This window comes from Canis aureus, chromosome 23 (assembly GCF_053574225.1).
Source record: "Canis aureus isolate CA01 chromosome 23, VMU_Caureus_v.1.0, whole genome shotgun sequence".
NCBI classification, from domain to species: Eukaryota; Metazoa; Chordata; class Mammalia; order Carnivora; family Canidae; genus Canis; species Canis aureus.
In genome coordinates, this window is record NC_135633.1 from 26,859,858 (window position 1) to 26,872,048 (window position 12,191).

General features: G+C 38.8%; 1 protein-coding gene across 7 annotated transcripts in view; it reads right to left on the reverse strand.

Moving 5' to 3' along the window:
* Positions 1 to 12,191, reverse strand: part of FAM168A (family with sequence similarity 168 member A) — a 186,436-nt gene that overhangs the window by 84,913 nt on the left and 89,332 nt on the right. The window contains exon 2 of one of the 7 annotated variants that reach the window (XM_077866945.1): positions 2,191 to 2,260. The exons of the other annotated variants lie outside the window; for them this stretch is intronic. The gene's annotated coding sequence lies outside the window, so the exon portion shown is untranslated. The remainder of the gene's footprint in view (positions 1 to 2,190; positions 2,261 to 12,191) is intronic. 7 annotated transcript variants of the gene reach the window in all.

Here is a 12,191-nt window from a genome sequence, read left to right on the forward strand (position 1 = left end):
AATCGTATCTTTTTTTTTTTCAGTAAATCATATCTTATTCCAAATGTCATTGGAAGAACCAATGTGAATAATCTTACTACAAACAATTAGAAAAGACCACCTCCTTCTCAATTGAGAATATCATTAGCTGCGGCACTCACTCCCACCCCAGAACTCCTAGGCCATTCCTCATCTCCCAGACTTTACTCCTTTGTGGCTCTGTACAATGTATTTTCTGATTCTCATCTCTCTCCCCTCTTCATCTCCTGACTTTTTCCACTGTACCCTTTGGATCTCAAGATTAGCAAATCTCTGTATCTTCAATCTCTTCTGTGAATCTCACCCTTGCCTTCTTGCTCTAAGTGAAATCTGGCAGTCCCAGACAATGTACCCTCTGCAGCCCTAGCAAATGGAGCTGTTTTTTCTCTCACTCCCCATCTACTACTGGGACTTGAACTTGCAGCCTATTATTTACATTTATTCCTTAAAGACTGTGGTTCCTAGCAAACTATTGTTATTCTCTCCAATACCATTCTTTTTTTTTTTTTTTTAATTTTTTTTTTATTTATTTATGATAGTCACATAGAGAGAGAGAGAGAGGCAGAGACACAGGCAGAGGGAGAAGCAGGCTCCATGCACCGGGAGCCCGGTGGGATTCGATCCGGGGTCTCCAGGATCGTGCCCTGGGCCAAAGGCAGGCGCCAAACCGCTGCGCCACCCAGGGATCCCTCCAATACCATTCTTGCCATAATTCTTGGTAATTGCAATAACTATATAAATAATAGTTATAACATATTGCTCTCCCAGTTACCAGACCTCCTCTTCTCTGTTATCTTGAATTCCATCCTACATCAGCCTCTCATTCCCATGGTTATATTTTTTACCCTGTCATTACCAATAACTGTCAATCTTCTATAATCCTAATTCCAAATATCTCATTCTCCAATCACTGTCTCTTACCTTTCCAGTTCACTCACTATAGTTACTCCAACTCTAACAATCCTTTAGGCTCTAAGGACATTCAATCTACTGATTCCATCTGCATTTAATTTCCATCACCTTCCTCATAGGCTTACTTCCCTCCTAATTCTGGCTAGTTTAAATTCCATGGTCAATTTTTATAATCCCTCCGTTGGCCCTGACCACTTATATTAACACTAGTTTGATTAAACCACAGCCCTGGTTAAATGCAATTCACCATCTACTCACTGCCTATACTGGCACAGGTCTTGGGAGTGCAAGGGGGAAACAAACACAACTATGTTCACTAAAGTTAAACTTTAAACTTATGATCACTATTTTTGTGTAGGCTCTAAATGGAACATGACAATCATTCTGTGTTTGCCAAGACTATTTACTTTCCTAGACTATTTCATGCTTTCTATGCTCCTAACCTCACTAGTTATTTTGTCACCTAGTAATTTTGCTTATTTGTCTAAATAAAATCAATCACCCAAAAGTGAACTTTCACAAGCTCCCACCATATTTACCTACCAAACTGCATCTGTGCGCATACACTCTAAACTTCTCCCCTATTACCATAAGTACCAGTTCCTATCCAAGCCTCCACAGATGCACCATATTCTATCCCCTCACCAAACAAAGGATGTTACACTGGTTATCTCTCTTCTTTTTCTCCTGCATTATCAGGTTTTCCCCTTTCTTCAGGTTTATTCCTATTAGTATCCGCTCCTATTGTCTTGTCTAAAAAAACAAATTAAAAAAATAACAAAACCCCTTTCTTTATTCCATATAACACACCAGTTACCAGTCGATTTCTCTACTTTCCTTCACTGAACAATGCTTCTAGAAAGAGCTATCTTTATTTGCTTTCTCTCACTTTCCTTTCATTCTTTTGAACCTACACCAATTGAATTTTCATTTCCACCATACCACCACAACTGCTTATCAAAGTCACCAGTGACCACTACCATCTTCCTTGCTACTTCCAGCAGAGTATGACCTAGTTGATCACTTTCTCCCACTTTTAAACACTTTCTTCACTTGGCTTCCAGACACAATACTCACTGAGTTTTGGTGGAGTTGATCCCTCCTCCAATTATTCTGGCAGTTTATTTTCAGTATCTAAACTTTGTGGTGGCCTAGGATCAAGTCTTGGGCCTCTTCTCTTTTGCATCACTATGCATTCCCAAGGTCATTTCATCTAATCTCATGAATGCAAATACCATCTATATTTTTATATTCACTCACCCTCTCCCCTGAAATTTGTTTCTCCTGAAGTCTTTTCCCAGTTCAGTTAATGCCAACTCCATCCTTTCAACTGCAAAGATCAAAATTTTGGAGTCACTCTTCACTTCTCTTTTACTTATATCTCACCAGTCCAATTGCTATATCTCACAACTAGCCCAATAGCAAATCTTTTTCAGTTCTACCTAAAAATCAATTCTCACTACTCCCACTTCCACCATCTTAATTTAAACCACTAACATCTCTCACCAGGATTGATGCAACTGCCTCCTAACTGGTTTCCCTGCTTTGAGATCTATCCTGTCTTCCATCTATTGTCAACACAGTAGTCTGAATCTATGAAAACATAAAAAAGTTGTATCATGTAATTCTTCCCATCAATGACTCCCCATCTTACTCCATGGAAAAGCTGAGTCTTTCCTAGGATCTAGAAGACCCAACAAGATCTGCTCCCATCACAACCTTTCAACCTCTTCTATTACTCTCCCCCACTTTGATCACTTCATTTCAGCCACCCTGGCCTCCTGCCATTCCTTAAAACATACCAACTCTGGCTTCTCAGTCTTGGCACTTGCTATTCCCCACCCCTTGAATATTCTTCTTCCAACTCATTCTCTCATCTTCTTCAAGTCTTAATCAAAAGTCACCCTCTCAACTGAGGCCTTCCTTGGCTCCTTATTTAAAAGTTCAAACCTTTACCCCCAACACTATAGTTTTCCCTTCTTTGAGTTTTCCTCCTTCCCACTTGTCTACCATATTTAATATTTTAATTTTTATCTTGTTAATTATTTGTCTTCACCCAAAAAATGTAAGCTCCATGACAGTAAATATTCGCATCTGTTTTGTTCATTGTTGTACTCCTAATGCCTTAGAACAGTGCCCAGAACATGGCAGCTAATTTGAGAGATTCCCCTTGTTCTGTGACTCAGGTGACACACATATTAGGGATAATAAGAGCTTCCATTAGTCACTGCCTACTATGTGTCAGATGCTGATTCCAGTTGATCTGACTGATGTTTTTACATTTACTCATTGTAACAATCCTGAGTTTTCAGGAACCAGTTGTTGATTAAAAAACACACAGCCATCCCAAAAACAGAAAGGAGATCTGATCAGACATTACTTATGATACTATTGTTCTAATGGGAAGCAGTCCTATGAATGGTCATCCATGTGGTAGAATGCCTTCATGTTTATATAGCACTTAACTCAAGGGCTGCTCTTACTTGGCTTCTATTTCACAGTCTTACATGACACAATTCTTCCCACTAGATTAAGAGTTCCTCAGAAACTCGCCTTTCACTTCTCCAGCCTTGGAATCCAGTTAGCACTGAGTAGACTCTCATAAATGTTTATCAAACTAAACTGAATAATTGCATGAAACATTTATTCTTTCATCTTTATTAACAAAACTAATCTTTTGGCAATACTGTGTAACATGCTCAAGGATGCATACCCTTTCAGTGACAGACCAGAGATGTGAACTCAAGTTCCCTATTCTTTCTCCTATACAACAGTGTTGTTATACAAAAATAACTGACTGAACACTGAGTCTCTCTCCAATTTCATACCATATGTAGGAAGTAGATCCTTCACCCCAGCTATACTCTGAGAAAAGACATCACAGATGGAATCTTCAGAAGGCAAGCCAAGTTCCTGAACCCCATTTACCGGCAAATCCCACAGTCAAGCATTTTGCCCAACTCTTCTCCCTCCCCATCCCCATGGTTCACTTCCTTTTATTCCTTTGTGTTCTTATCTGCCTGCCAAATTAGCATTTGAAGCTCCTGGAGGGCAAAGGCCATATCTTACTTTTATTTCTATTCCTCTAGCACAATCTTAGCACTTAAGAGTTACTTTGTGAATGTTAAATTTAAAATGCTAAAAGCTAAAAGAAATTAAAAGATCAATTTTTTTTTTTTTTTTTTTTACTTTCCAAAGCATTTCTGCAATCACTCAACAACTCACTGGGGAATCAGACTGGGATTAGCCTCTACTTACAAATTTACTTTAGAGTTTACCCTTACTTTAGAGTGTAGATTCCTTACACTCTAAACCCAGTGTTCTTTCCCTTCACATCATAATGTTCACTATCCTTCTTAGAGTCAAGAAGATGGTTGAGGCAAGGAAGAAGGATTAGATTGACAAAAAGACTATTACATGTTTAAATTTTCATTTAATAACATAAACAGCAAGTATGACATCCATATCAGAGCCAAGTGACTCCGTTTAAAATAAGCCCACACACAAAAAATAAAAATAAAATAAATAAAAATAAATAAAAATAAAAATAAAAATAAAAATAAAAATAAAATAAGCCCACATCTAATGACTGTCTACTCTGGGTTATTTGTTACGTAAATCTCTATAGATGACGAAAAAAAAAAAGATCTTTTGTTTGTGCTTATGGAGCTCATAGTGTAGTAGCAAAAATGAAACCCAAACACTCAAAGCTTAAAATTCTGATGGCAGACAAACTGAGAGAAGCCACTCGAACTCTTAGTTCCAAATAATAAAAGATAGGCTAAAGGAATTTTACATGTAACTTGTATACCTATACAACTTTTTTTTTAATTATTTATTTATTTATTCATGAGAGAGAGAGAGACAGAGAGACAGAGACACAGGCAGAGGGAGAAGCAGGCTCTATGCATGGAGCCTGACATGGGACTCGATCTGGGGTCGGCGCTAAACTGCTGCGCCACCTGGGCTGCCTACCTATATAACTATTTCAAGAGTTTGGGAGGAAAGGGTTTCTAGGACTGTGTGTGTTTTCGGTTGTTGTAATTGCGGCTTTTTAAAAAAGGAGTAATGTGATTTACCGTGAAAACTGTGGCAAAATTTAAGAAGGGAATGGGCCTGGGGACTCAGAGATGAGGAAAAGGAAGAAAGAACAAGAGAAGTGAAGACAAGACCAAAGGCTTAAACCTTCTCCTACTTGAAGCTTCACAGATCCTTCCAGGTAGAACTAATGATTGTGTTCTGTTCAAACATATCTGGTGACAAGTCGCATTCTAGACTTGCTTCAAGTTAGACCTGGTTGTTCACATGTGTGCTTCTCTCCTGGGCTATGAGTTTTGTGAAAGCAGAGGCTATCTTGTTAACCTACGGAGTTCCCCAAAACAGGGCCAAGCACACCAGTAGCATACAGTTTAATTAATGGAAAAGGACCAAAGAATGTTGGAGCTTGGCAGGACCTCAAAGATCATTTAATTCAAGCCCTTCATTTTGCAACAGAGAAAAGAGAGACCAAGTGACTTCCTCAAAGTTAAACAGTAAGTCAGTAGCAGATCCAGGACTGGACCTCAGGCTTCAGACTCCCTATCCAGAAGAATGGCAGTTAGGCTGTTTTTGTTTGTTTGTTTTTTACCTGAAGCACAAGAGATCTCCTCTGCTTACTGTTTAATTCAAAGACCACTGGGCCCTTGCGATGGGAGGCCAGAGACTGAATCAGGAATTGGTGTATTCTAAACAGTTGAGACTCTGAGTATCAGGCCAAGTCCTTTGTCTCAGGAAAGGCTCAAAAAAGGAGGCAGAACCATCCTTGTTTGATGCAAAGGCCCCAGGAAGCCCTGGGTTACAGGCCTGGGCACAGGATCAGGAAGAGTTTTGCTGTGATGAAGCTGAAGAAACTGGGGGGGGTGGGGTGCGGGGACAGAGGAGGGATGATAGGAGCAATGGAGAGATTCCTGCCCAACAGTACCAACACAGAGAAAGCATGCCTGGTGAAAGAAAGAGACTGTATTAGAAGCTAAAGGCTCAGGAAATGTAAGAGAGGGTAATTTCAGGACATAGCAAAGACTCCCCAGGGAAGCACCTGTCTAATTTGAGGCTTAACGGTATAGACATAACAAAAAAATCAAATTGGAGACAATGTGTGATGCCAAGAATAATCCAATTGAGAATAATGTAGCTTGAGTGAGCCAAGCCCCCTCACTCTCCATCACAGCTTCTGGCCCACTCACTACCACCCTCCATCAGAATTAACCAGGGTAGTTATTTAAAACAGTTTTACAAATAGTTTGATTTAAAAATTGGCAAAGAACTTGAACAGACATTTCTCCAAAGAAGATACACAAATGGCCAACATTCATATGAAAAGATGCTCAACATCACTAATTATCAGGGAACTGCAAATCAAAACCACAGTAAGATACCACCTCACATCTGGTAGAATGGCTACTATAAAAAAAAATAAAGAAAAAAAACCAACAGAAAATAACAGAAGTTGGCAAAGATGCAGAGAAACTGGAACCCTTGTGCACTGTTTTTGGGAATGTAAAATGGTACAGCTGCTATGGAAAACAGTATGGAAGTTCCTCAAAAAGTTAAAAATAGATCGAGCAATTCCATTTCTAGGTCTAGATCCAAAAGAACTAAAAACAGGATATTGCAGAGATATTTGCATAACCATGTTCCAGTGCAGCATTATTCACAACAGCCAAGAGGGAGAAGCAATCTGAATGTCCACTGACAAATGATTGGATAAGGAAAATGTGGTATATACATATATATGCAATATATTATTAAGTTTTTAAAAAGATGAAAATCCTGTCATATGCTACAACATGGATAATCCTTGAGGACATTATGCTAAGTAAAATAAGCCAGACACAAAAAGCAGATAATGCGTAATTCCACTTATATGAAGTATCTACAGTAGTCAAACTCTTAGAATGTAGAATGGTTGCCAGGAGCTTTGAAGGATAGGGAGCTGCTGTTTAATGGGTATAGTTTCTGTTGTGCAAAAGGAAAAGTACTAGAGATGTGTTGTATGTATAGTTAACGCTACTGTACTACACACTCAGAAATAGTTAAGATGGTGAAGCTTATGTTCTGAATTATTTATCCCCTCCCCCACAGAGTTTTAGGTCCCATATCAAAACTACTAATTCAGACCACCTGAGAATCAGAATGCTAAACAAGCTTCCCCCCAGATATTTCTTTTTTTTTTCCCCCAGATATTTCTGATAGATGGTCAAGTTCAGAAGCCACTTGCATAAAACTAAAGGCCAACCTTTATTTTGGCACCTGAGGCACTTCATGAGCCCATCCCTCGCCCCTTTCTCCTTTCTCATCACTGTCTCCACCTCAGGCTTCACTCTCTTTGCCCTCTATCCTGGGCACCCAAGAGGTACTAGAGAATCACTGTCCAATCTCAACTCTCTACAATAACAGAAATGTTCGGGCGGGGGGTGGGGGTGACTGGGTGACAGGCACTGAGGTGGGCACTTGACGGGATGAGTACTGGGTGTTATTCTATATGTTGGCAAATTGAACACCAATAAAAAATAAATTTATAAAAATAAAAAAATAACAGAAATGTTCTACATCCGTAGTATCCAATATAGTAGCTATTAGCCACATATGGCAACTGAGTACCTGAAATGTGGCTGTTAGCTACCATATTGAATAACACAGGACTAGAGTAATTGTTAGGACCCTAGAAAATAAAGAGGGGCAATGGTAAATAAACTCCATTTAACCTTTTTTCTCACCTATTATCAAAGTACATTCATTCATTTATTCATTTAACAAACAGTCATTGCTTACTATATACTAAGTACCACTCTAGGTGCTAAGGAAATAGCACTGAACAAACAGACAAACATCTTTGTCCTCAGGAAGCTTATGTTCTAATGAGGCCGTAGAGTATCATGGTTAAAAGCAAGGAATGAAGCCAAAGAGCTCAGGTTCAGATTATGACTCCACTGCTAACCAGCTATGTGTTCTTTGAAAATCATTTCATGTCCTCATGCCTCAATGTTTTAATCCATAATATGGAGATGATAATAGTACTACCATCTAACAGGATTTCTATATGGATTAAATTAATTCACCTATGTTGAGTGCTTAGAATAGTGCCCAACATAGAAGAACTACCTCTTACTATTACTGATATATTTTGTTATTATCATGAGTGAGGAACAACAAGATTAACAAATAGCAAAAACTATGACCGTATGGCAGAAAAATAAAGCAGGGTAAGGGAACAGGGAGTGACAGGATAGGGATAACAACTGTTATAAGGATAGTTAGGGAAGCCTCACAGAGGCTGAGAAAAGACCCAAAAGAAAGAGGAGGAAAACAAGCCATGCAGGTATCTCAGGAAGAATTTAATCTCCCTGTGAGGTACTTAGTATTACTAACATCATTTCATAAATGGGACAACAGAGCTTCAGACTAAGGAACCCATCTGAAGTCACATAGCTTATAAATGACTAAGCCTTAGAGTCAAATCTGGAACTGATGGACTCTAATTTCTTCTCCACTACTGGACCCTGTTTGACTTTTATTCCTTTCTGCAGTGAAACAATACCAATGCATCCTTTTCACATCAGTTTCCCCTTCTGGCACTGAAGTTTACAAATTCATTCAAGCTAGACAAGCTCTGTGAGTTAATGAGTTGCTTATGGGCACAAGCCATTATAACCCATCCTGACCACTTCACATGCACTCTCACCCACCACCTCCTAAGCAGCTCCACACCAGGAGCTCCCCATGTTAACTGAAGGCTGTGCATAGAAAACAGGCATTTATCAAGACCAACAAGCCTCAAATACCAGGAAGAAGAGGTAAATTATACATCAGAGATAAAGGCTACTTCCAGCCAGGCCTTTGAGGGAAAAAAAAAAACTCTGCTAGATGTGCACTGTGGGAAAACTATGATCAAAAGTTAGATTCAATCTATTGAACCTTTGTAATCTAAATTTGGTACACAGAGCAACAGAACTAAGAAAAAACTCAAACCTCGATATCCTCACTTTACCTGTAAAGAAATCAGTGATTCAAAATATTTTTAACAACATTTTTTCTGTGTGTTCTACCTATGTTCACGAAATCTCTGTGAAAACATTGGCAATTATTATAGAAAATTATTATTGCTGCCAGGAGCAGTAGATCCCAGGCCTCCTCTACAACTTTCTAGAAGTCACTTCTGCTTCCTAGGCCCTAGTTCTTTCATCAGTTAGAAGAAGTTAGACTAGATATCCTTTAAAGGTTCCATTTTGAGCCTTTATAGCACATTATGCCATAGTAATGACACAGTACCCCTGTACCTTCACAATCAGACCCAAAACTCATTCATTTAATAAAAATTTATGTAAGCAAGGCACAGAAAATACAAATATGCTAAATAACCTCACTCATATAAACATTTCAGAACTCTGTTCCTACTAAAAACAAAACTTGGTTATAGAATTCTGTGGTTTTCCTTTTTTTTTTTAAAGATTTATTAATTTGAGAAAGAGTGTGTGTGCATGTGCAAGTAGGGGAGGGACAGAGAGAGAAAATCTGAAGCAGATTCCATGCTGAATGCAGAGCCTGATGCGAGACTGGATCCCAGAACTGCAAGATCATGACCCGAGCCAAAACCAAGAGTTAGTTGCTTAACCGAATGAGCCGCCCAGGCGCCCCAGTTTTATTTTTCTTCTAGGGATCCCTGGGTGGCGCAGCGGTTTGGCGCCTGCCTTTGACCCAGGGTGCGATCCTGGAGACCCGGAATCGAATTCCACGTCGGGCTCCCGGTGCATGGAGCCTGCTTCTCCCTCTGCCTGTCTCTGCCTCTCTCTCTCTCTCTCTCTCTCTCTCTCTCTCTCTGTGTGACTATCATAAATGAATTAAAAAAAAAATTTAAAAAGGAAGTTTTATTTTTCTTCTAATCACACTTAAGAGGGTTGTGGATCTTTTATTATCATATACTAAACAACCCTTCCCAAAACAACAACAAAATTCCCCCTATTAAATCATAGCTCACACTTACATTCCCCTCCTTTAAATGACTCATAGCCTGAACTCTATAAAGGACATCTAGTCTGAACTCTTTATGGGTTTTCCCTCCAAGTACTAAATAGTGGGAGCACCTCTAGAGTTCTAGACATGTCTTTTCCTTACAAAAAACCATTAGTTCTCTGAGAACTGACCTAACATCTTATTTTTCTTTGCATCCCCAATAAGACCTTTTTATAATTTATTTATAATCCATACCGAGACTAATCCAAAAGAATGTGAAGTGGTTCATCTTATTAAGATATAAAAATAAGGGGTGACTGTGTGGCTCAGTCACTTAAGCATCCTACTCTTGATTTCAGTTCAGGTCATGATCTCAAGGTTGTGAGATCAAGCCCTGAGTTGGGCTCAAGCACTGAGTGTGGAGCCTGCTTAAGATTTTCTCTCCTTCACCCTTTGCCCCTCCCCTCTCCTCTCTAAAATATATATACATAAAATAAGACAGTTTAAAATAAAAACCAGCTGGGACATAGGTTCCAAATCAAATAATCAAAATTCAGGTCCAATGTCTACCATTTATCTACCATGTGATTACTGGCAAGTTAAACCCTTCTAGTCAGCTTGTTCATCTGTAAGTAAAGACGCATACAATCCCATCTCTCTCAGACAGTAAATCACAGAAGTTAACAAAAATTGCTGTCCAGCTAGGCCCTATTAACTAGATTCCAATCAGAGCTCCATCACATATTAACTGTGTGATCTTGGGTACCTTACTTAATCTCTTTGGGTTTTAGTGTCTTCAGCTGTTTCAAAAGGTGGTAACATTACTTTTATAGCTGATATAAGAGTTAAGAGAAATAATACATGTAAAGGATTTAGCACAGTGTCAGGCACACAATAAGTACTCAATAAAAAGTAAGTACTCATAGTAGGCATCATCTCTAGGTTGTTTAGAAATATGTGTTATATAAGGTGGGGGGAAAAGGCTCTAAACTTTAAGTGCTATGAAATGTTTGGAATGCCTTGTAAGAATTATTCATATCCAAAACTATGGAGCAAACTAATAAAAATGAGGCAAAAACATATCCAAAGGCAGTTGTCTTAAACCACATTTTGCAAATATAGTTCCTTTTGGTTCTCTCTTTTGCATTTTTTACCTCCTTCCACAAATCTTTAATATAGCAGTAAAGCAGGAGTGGAAATGCAAACTACACACTTGCAACTGATAGAAAAGGTGAGGCTTGAGGTTTTTCCATCAAGTTAGGACAAAATTGCCATGTCTCCTCCTTCTGGCTCTGCAGGCTGCCTGTGCAGAAATTGATAATCTGTAGCTGCCAGGAAGGCTAGTTTAAATTGAAGCAGCTGGTTCAATTTAAAAGTGGTTTTTGTTGTGTGGGGCTTTTTCTGATACTACTAGAACACAGTGGTGTCACAGTGGTGTCTCTGGGTCTGTGACCTGCTCTGCAGGATGACAGAAGGCACAAACAGATACGAAGGCAGCAGAGGACATAAAAAGGACAGGACACAACAAAAATACTCAAAAAGCCAGTGTGGCATGATTACCAATGTTTCATGTGCATGTGTTGAATAAAGCCAATATATGTAGAGTCACTATGATATAATTATGTTTTAATGCATTATGATCTGTGTATATGAAGAGTGCCAAAGAAAAAGCTGATCTGTATTCTATATAGAGTCCTAAAATATCAGAACCAAAACAGCTTTTAGAGGTTATCCAGCTCAGCACCATTGTTACTGTGGATGAAGGAACTAAAGGAAGGAGGCTTATCCACGGTCACACAGGCAAGTCAAGGAGTGGAGCAGGGATCAGAACAGAAGACTAGGCTGATTATGGACTTGAGTATAAAATGTAGGAAGGGAATATATTAAAAATCTTGTCATTTGTGAAGAAATCTCCAGAGAGAGTTTAAGAATCCCCAAATTTACATATGTCACTAAATGTAAATGGGAGACATTCCTTAGCTAAGTAAATCATTCTCATTCACCACTACCTCATCAAATGCTTTTCAAATGCTCACCTCAGGAAAATGAGAAATTACAACAGCTCATGGAACTTGGAGGCTACTCAAGAGTAGCCAGAGCTGCATATAGTAAGTAAGTTCATCCAAAGTGAAAAGTCTAAAATAAATACCCAGTTGCTGTCCAGGGTTCCCACAACTCATCTTTGAAGAGACAATATATCTATAGTGATATTAATGGAAATCAAAATTAAATCCTCAAATCTAGAATTCTATGCTTTCTAAATCTAGGATTCT